The following is an 8,276-nucleotide window of genomic DNA, read 5'->3' as shown; positions in this document are numbered from 1 at the left end:
CACTTTTAGTTAGAAACGTGAGTGAGGCACTCCTCAAATCAACAAGGCACTAAAATACAGGAAACAGATGGGTAATTCCAGTGATGTCAGGGCAGGAAGGTATGATTTAGTTTGTTTGAAAATGACAAGCCTGACACCTCGACTTGTTTTGCCATAGAAATGGTAATGACTTCGGTAACTTCTTTGGCTGTTTTAGAGGCTGCAGAACACCTAATACACCCATAAAACCAGTAACTACTGTTAGCAGAATTTGACTCTAGCTGTCAGGAGCAAGAGATGAGAGTAAATAACAGAAGACCCAATAGAAAAGATATATTAGTTTCTTTTAAGACCTTGAGAAATTCACCATCTTTTCCCAAAGCCCATTACATTAAAAATAGACTAAGTTAGGAATGTAACATAAATGTCCAGTTACAAGCACTTTGATAATGTTAGGTGAATTGGACAAAGACCTTTTGAGGACCCCTGGTGTTACAGCAGATTTTATGATGGTATTTGAATTTGAGAGTAATGGATTCTTCTCAGCAGCTAAAGCCAGACAATTTGGAAGAGTTTCAAAGCTGCTAAATGCACACCACAGAGACACACTGATGACTGTAAAATCTAAGTGGCCACCTCAATTTAGGATTAAAATGTCAAAGGAGAGGTAGACCTACCTTTCATATGTCGTACCATGAAGTATTTAGAATGCTAATCATGGAAACACTTAAGTTCTTTTCTAATAAACTGTCACTTTGGAATCAGAGCTAGACTAGTTACAAAAGCCTGTTAAGATACAATATGTGAGTAAAGAAACAGTGATGGTGACTCCGTTGAAGTAATCATTTGGGATTGGAGAAGTTCATCTTTTCACCACTGAGGTAGTGAAGGTCACATCATAAGTGACTTTCATAGTCCTACCAGTGAGTGTTTTGCACCCCCAATGCAGTTCTGTTTTTCTTCCCTCTGACAGCCCAAGAGAAAGGAAAAGTCATTGAAATATATGAAGTAGCTCAAGAAGATGCCCCGGAGGAATCTTTGCTCACCTCACCACACCATGGTGATAACAGCTGCTGAAAATGCCACATTTTTTTCTACTGCAGGATATCTCAACCCAGGCCTAATTTTATTCAAATATCCACACCTAACGAGAAAGAACAGTAGGTAGCATTTCCTATATTACAGTATTAATTTAAAAAATATGCTATTTACAACTGTTGTTAAGAGCTGTTTTCAAATCCCTTTAGTATTTTTCATCCATAGAGTTATTTGGAGGATTTTGCTAATTCTGGTTTTATTAACATATTTGGTGGAGGTTATCTGAGTTTCATCTCTTAATCTAGGAGACTTTGCAAGCACTATTTGCTGATTTATCTACTTTGATTGATTAAATAAATGAAGAAAGACTTGTAAACTGTAGCAGTGTCACAATGGGGTAGTTATGCCTTATTTTAATTAAAATCAGGATCTAAAAAATATTTTATTCAGTGGCTATCTACCTGGGTGTGCTTGGCCTAGTTTTTTCAAGTACCTAGAGATTCTGCTGAAGTCTTCATTTCCTCAATCTGCCAAATCCACAGAGCTGCATTCTGTGTGCAGCTCAGGCTGCAGGCATATTTTCAGCCAAAAGAATCTGAATTCTCTGGACACAAGCATTTGTGTAAGGCCTGTTTTGCTTTTATACAAATCTGCTCTACTTTCCACAACTTCTAGGCTCTGCACCTCGCTGTGGTTGCAAGTTGCCCCTGCAACATTTGAGGAAAGAAGACTCCACGAAACTTCCATTTCTATTTTACTTCCCACCCAGTCTCTGCAGGGGCCCAGAGATAGTCATGGACAAACCTCTGGTCCCAGTGAGTTTTCTGCCAAAGAGGAATGACCAAGAACCACAAAAAAATAGCGAAACTTGTGAAATCATCACATCACAAAGGAATACAAGTTCTTTAAAACAGAAGAATCAAAACCTAATTTCCTTACCTTTGGTGAGACTCCCAGCTTTGTGGTTCATGGCTGCGCCTCTGTTCTTAGTCGTGCCCGAGTTCTGCTGGTGGAAGTGATTGTAATTACCAGTCAAATAAATATGAGTTTCCATCACAGCTTATTTTTCATTTTAGTTGGCAACGATCTCATCCCTCTCAAAACCAGTTACATATTGCCTTGGAGACCACAGGTTACCTGGGTGTTGCTAGGATGCACCATTTGCCTGATTCTCTCTTCCTCAGCCACGTTGCCCACTCTCGGTGCTGTTAATCCATTTGGATATTGCCCTTATCTACCCTTATGCTGGGAAGTTCCTAAGTAGCCATGTGGCTTGGATTCCTCCTCACTGCACTGTGCTTACCTTGAAACAGTGAACAAATAGTATTTGCACGTACATTTATTTTCCCTAGATGGGCTGTGTTGGCCTTTTGTGGGAAATGTTGCAAACAGACCACAAATGAAGTTGATGTCGAACTGAGAAAAGCAGGAGGACAGGGTTATGCAGGGATAAATTGAGAGAGGATGTAGAAGGCAGAACAGATCTACTATCTAAACTTCCACACAATCAATGCCACTTATGTGATTGACCTGTATTACCATCGGCAGCGAAGAGCTGCGGTTGGGAAGCCCTTGTTGGTACTGACAGCAAAGGGAAATGGAGTGAAAAAACCTGAATGAACCCAGCTGAAAAAACAAGTAGCCCAACTACCTTTTCCTTCCTAATCATCATGTTTTAATACAACAGAATAAAGTGGCACATAAAAGGGTAATGTGCATTTTCTTCAAGGACTTGTTGAAACACATAATACAGTATCTTTGTAATTTACTGGTAATATGTACACAATGTAAAGGATCAGGAGCAGAGAGTCCTATCACTATATTTAGAAATAATGCTGCTTTTCTTTCATAGGCTTGATATAAACTTTGATTACATAGCATTTCTTTAATTTGCTGCTATTCAAGAAAACCCTTAGAGCGCTGCAGCAAGCAATGCCTCTCTCTTACATTTGCATTTTTTAATTTGCATTTTTTAATTTCCCAGACTACAGCTCCACACCTACACAGGCTTCCCCTGTGGGAGGGAATAGAATATTTTTCAGTATGAATGATACTGTTTCTCTTCTCAAATAGCTGTAGTTATTAATTCCAGAGATTTACAGAAAAAAATCACTTTGCTACTGTTTCACTTAAGTGTGTAGGGTTTTTTTTCTAACTAACATCAGATGCCAATCTATTGCTCCACTGGTACCCATTTTAAATAGAGCAGCCAAGCAAAAAGTTCAGACTGCTCAAATGACTAGCTGCTGCTCTCAGCAGCCTGCTCGTGCATTCCTTGCATACCCCAAAATGACACTGAGTGCAAGAAGGGTTTGGTGCTTTTAAAGGAAGAGCCATTATGTCCATAATATGTTAAGCCCCCCGTGGCACACTAATGGCAAGAATCTAGACCAGGTTACTCAGCACAGGAGACCATTTACTAACCAGCAGGGACCAGTTGAGTAGATATCTTTAAAACATGTACTAAACCCCACGTTCTAGGAGATAGGGGATGTGCCTGTGACTTGGGTGATCTGCATTTTAAACCCCACTCTGCCTCACCTGGATGGGGACCTCAACCCAGATCTCTTTCATCTCTTCAGAGTGTCTGGCTCTTCTCAATTCAGAAAGGTTATGACAGGAAGATCCTGTAAAACAAGGTTACATCACTCACATGGCAGGTTACAAAGTTAGGACATCTCATCAAGCAATTCTTTCAACTGCCAGTGTTTCACTGTGTAAAACTGGAGCAGTGCCAGTGGAAGAGGCTGAGAGAGCCCACAGCACTCAAAAAGCCTGATGGGCAGAGCCCCTTCTGAGACATGAGAGACCTAAATTTAGCTCTATATGCCAGATTTGGCAGAGGGACATTTAGCTTCCAATTTCCTAGAAGAGGCCCAATTAACAGACGAAAAAAGAAATGGTCTCTCCCTCACTCTGTTTTCGTAGGAAAGGGTCAGCTCTTTTTGCATATCAATATTTAGGACCAATTTCAGAGTAGCAGGGGACACCTATGCACTCAGAGGCCAGAGTGAAAGGCTGTCCTTCTCTGAGGCATATCCTCCTGCCTCACTCACCATCTCCCCTTCAGTATGCTGTCTTCTGGGACTGTCATTGTTAAGTTCCTCACCTGGTCCTGCTTTGCAGGCAGAGTCTGTGCCTAAGTTGGATTTCTGTATCTCACACAGAGTCTTTCCTCTGAAAATCCTGGGATGCTACATATGAGGCATGGCATAAAGAGGGAAGGCAACAAGCAAAATTAGACCTGGAAGAGAGATGGCAACAGCAGGGCAATGGCTTTGTTCAGGCATTTAGCCAAGTACTAATGCCTGTCTATTGGAGAGTAACTGTTTCCAGAACAACTCCATCCAGAGGCTGAGGCAACAAAACAAATTATTTATTTGACTTTCTCTATCCAGGACCTTGCAAAAGAAAATTTACGAACACAGTGTGTCTTCCAAAGACTGAACGTTTGCTCACATAATAAGGTGGGAAAAAAAAAGAACTTGGGAGACTTTATATAACAGTACCATCTCGTGACACCTGCCATAATAATATTTTATTTGTCAGTCTTTTCTTATCCTATGTCTCTTGAAGCTTGACTAGGTTACTGCATCAAAGGGAAGGAGTAATAGTATCATTTCAGATAAAAGAAAAAGAGAGAAGTGTGCTGTACACAATCTGCCCATCATGTCACCTCACAGTTACATTAACCAAACAGGCACCACATCTATGAAAAGTACACACATAACATGGCAATCTGTGTCAACTACAGCTTCTCTTCAGGTATGGGAAAAATTGCTCCATTCTTACGCGGTAGCTATAATTCAAAATGCTTTACACAGATTAATTAATGGAACATACTTTATGCACATCAATACACTGAGTCAGAGAAATATTAAATAAATGACAAAGCACAAAATTAAATAGCTGCAGGAAGTGGCAGAGCCATAAACAACACTGAACTCCTGGATTTCAGAATTCAGAAAAAAAAGCCCTACTCTAGTGCAACTATTTCCTTTCCCTTTCTTAGAGCATGTGTTTCAGGCAGCAAATTCTGCTGCGCAAGCATTGAGCACATCATCAGCTCTTTTCAAGTACTGAACTGAATAAATAATATTAACTATAATCCCACTACCATGTCCTAAACCACTAAATCTATTGAAATTTGAAACCTTCATATTTAACTGACTTTGGTAAAGATCACTCTGAAAGCTGCACTATCTTGGTACTACTAATTAATATGTAATAATAATGATAATCATGACCAATAATGCTGCTCTAATAAGGATTTAATCCTACAGATCATTTTATGAAAGCACTTTGATAATAATGGTTATTTATTCTTACAGTGCATTTTTCATGCTAGCAACTTCAAGTACCATAACGATTAATAAAGCTAAAGAAATAAAGAGATACATAAAATAACAAGCTTATGAGACTGCTAATATGCTGATCTTATTTAATAAACCTTAGCAAATATAAAACTGTAAGGGAGATTCTCTTGGGAAAGAGCAAAAATAAAAAATAAACAAAAAACTCCTCGAGGCTATGTCAGCAGGATTAAATTGACCTGTGTATCAATGTCATTTCCATTGTCACTCTAGCAAACAAAATAAAATAATAAATAGCATTTAGTGAACTGTGGGCAAGGCTGTCAGCTGGTGTAAAGAGATGCACTGGCATTAATCTAAAGGAGTTTTGCATCTGGCCCAGCATTTTCAAAGGGCTGCAGAAGCATAAGAAAATGCCCAGTATGTCCTGTCCATGATGACTTCAACACACAGAAGAGGAAGGATACATACTGTCAATGCTCACATCCTCTGGTGATAGTTTATCTATCTATCTATCTATCTATCTATCTATCTATCTATCTATCTATCTATCTATCTATCTATCTATCTATCTATCTATCTATCTATCTGTGTGAGCTACTTTGCTGGATTGGGCATACTGAGATCTGTTGGGGGCTTTTTTAGCTGCAGGGCCTAAGATTTAAGTTCAATAGAGGGGCCTCTTGCCTTCCTCCTCCCATGTTCCCACTACTGCAGCTAAACCAAAGGCTTTGGTTTGACCCAAGTTGGATTTTCATAGATATTCACAGCAGGGCAATAGAAAGAATTCACCTGGTCCAAAAAAATCCACCATAAGGGATCTGTTTAGCCTACAATGCTTGCATAGGCAGCATTTTGCCAAAATAGCTTAGAAAGGAAGTCACCTGGGCTGGCACAATTTACAGCAGCAAAAGAAATCTTCTGCAGGATGGCTTATATAATTAGGGAAGCCTGGTTAGCAATACAGACAGTTTTTATATGAAGAACTCAATCCTTCTCAAGAAGCCTTTACTGGTTTGACTTTCCTGGCAAAGTCTTGGTAGTAGAGATCAACTCTGAGAGGTATACTCAACAGTAAAGATGTCAGGCTGAGTAACTTTCTATTTAAAAGAGTCTCCTGACTTTTTCTCATCTGACACAGGTCAATCCAGTAGCAATGTGAAACCAGAAAGAAACAGGTTGTGGGGATGCACAAGAGAGAAGTCCTCAGGAGGAAGTTTACTGAGACATGAGATATAAATGGAAATCATTCACAGTGACCTGCTCCTGGGCTCCACAGCAATATCCACATGCTGGAGTCAGGGAAATGGAGAAGGGAGTATCCAACCTCAGGTGTGAGATAGGGGGAGAGAGGAGCAAGTCTTTGGAAGAAAAGCTGAAGGAACTTATTTCAGGGGAATTCTGCAGTTCTTCCTCTTCATAATCATATTTTCTCAGACAGTTTAGGAAGTGATTGCACAGAGAAAGATACCAAAGAACCAAAAAAGATGCCAGGTAAACAGAAGCCCTCTGACAAAAGAGAAGCCCAGCCCACGGTCAGAGAAACTATACGATGGTAAGAAATAGCTGGCGTGTTTTGAATACGTGCTATATAAACACTGTCTGAGGTTCATGGAAGTACTGAATGGAACCAACTATCTCTTTGTTAAGGGGATGAACAATATTTCATTCCAAATAACTATCAAGAGTAGCCTCCAGCCACAGAAAGCAAATCTGAATAGGAAGAGATCTTAGCAGATCCAATACAGGCTTTCTACACTACCGGTCGATCCTTCTCCAAACTAATTTGTGAACAAAGAGAACAAAGGGCTGGCTGTGTCTCTGGGGACAGTCTTATTTTCTAACTGAAGAGTAAATTATGTTGAATGAGAATACAAAGTCATAAAACATAATCAGGCTATTAGCTAGGTAAGAATTGGGGGAAGATACAGTGCTCCACAATGAATTCCCAGTGTTACATATGATAAGTAGAGACAATAGAAATCAGTGGGAAAATTTGGCATGCAGTAATTTCCTTCCCTGGGCCTCCTGCATTTTGCAGAACTCTGCAGAATTTCTTGGGCTGCTTGGTCAGCTTTCTCTTTTGCTGAAATATACTTGGATTTCAATGCTAACTACCACTGCTACAAAAGGAGGGTAGTTATAAAAGGTTGATTTGCAAAAATATTTATAAATTCTGCAGCTTTCTATTTTTAGGTGTTCAATTTAAGGCTTCTGGTGGCTGCAGACATCTGTCTTGTCAGAGATTTCTCTGTGGTGCTAACAGAAGTGAAGCTGAACTGAAGACTTAGATTCATCATGAAATGGGAACTGGGACTTTGATTCTACAGAAAATAGAACCCAGAGGAGAATCACAAACACACACACATTTTCCTTGCATATAGATATTTCTATTATTCCCAGGATTGTTCAGCAATGGAAATAAATAGGAATTTTGTTAGGGATTTCCAGTGGGATCAAGATGGAGCCTGGCTGTAGTCAGTAACAACTCTCAGGACACCAGCAAGCTTAGAATCATAGAATCTTTTCAGATGGACCTCTAAGATCACCAAGTCCAACAGTTAACCCAGCATTGCCAAGTCCACCACTGAGTTGCTTGCCCCTTCTTCCGAAGGTCATAAATTCTCCTTTTTAACCTGAGTTACAGCCAAATCTCTCTGTTCAGCTGGGCTGGTCTTCTTCCTCACTGACTCCTCTTCTGATACATGGGGACAGCCTGCTCCTGTGCAGATGTCCTTCCTAAAGTATGTCCAGCCTTCCTGGACTCCTTTTCCCTTCAGGACTGCCTCCCAAGGGACTCTGTCAACCAGTCTCCTAAACAGGACAGTCTGCCCTCAGGAAATCCAAGCGTGTCTGTTTGTTGGACTCAGTTGTTGCTGTTCAGCCTGATGTGAACTCCTGAGGCTTGTGTTCCCTTTCACTTGGTCTGTCTTTGAACACCACACA

General features: G+C 40.2%; 1 long non-coding RNA gene across 2 annotated transcripts in view; it reads right to left on the bottom strand.

Annotated features, from left to right (window-relative positions):
* Positions 1–1,946: 1,946 nt before the first annotated feature.
* Positions 1,947–8,276, bottom strand: part of LOC108497319 — a 48,495-nt gene continuing 42,165 nt past the window's right edge. Inside the window, exons 2-3 of one of the 2 annotated variants that reach the window (XR_001874757.1) lie at positions 3,559–3,644; positions 1,947–2,020 (exon numbers count right to left, since the gene is read on the bottom strand). This is a non-coding gene — a long non-coding RNA (uncharacterized LOC108497319). Of the gene's footprint in view, positions 2,024–3,558; positions 3,645–8,276 lie in introns of both variants that reach the window. The other variant, XR_001874756.1, reaches the window with a different exon arrangement.

The sequence above is a fragment of the Lepidothrix coronata genome, unplaced genomic scaffold (genome assembly GCF_001604755.1).
Source record: "Lepidothrix coronata isolate B3197 unplaced genomic scaffold, Lepidothrix_coronata-1.0 Scaffold2, whole genome shotgun sequence".
NCBI lineage: Eukaryota > Metazoa > Chordata > Aves > Passeriformes > Pipridae > Lepidothrix > Lepidothrix coronata.
This window is presented reverse-complemented; position numbering and strand designations above follow the sequence as displayed.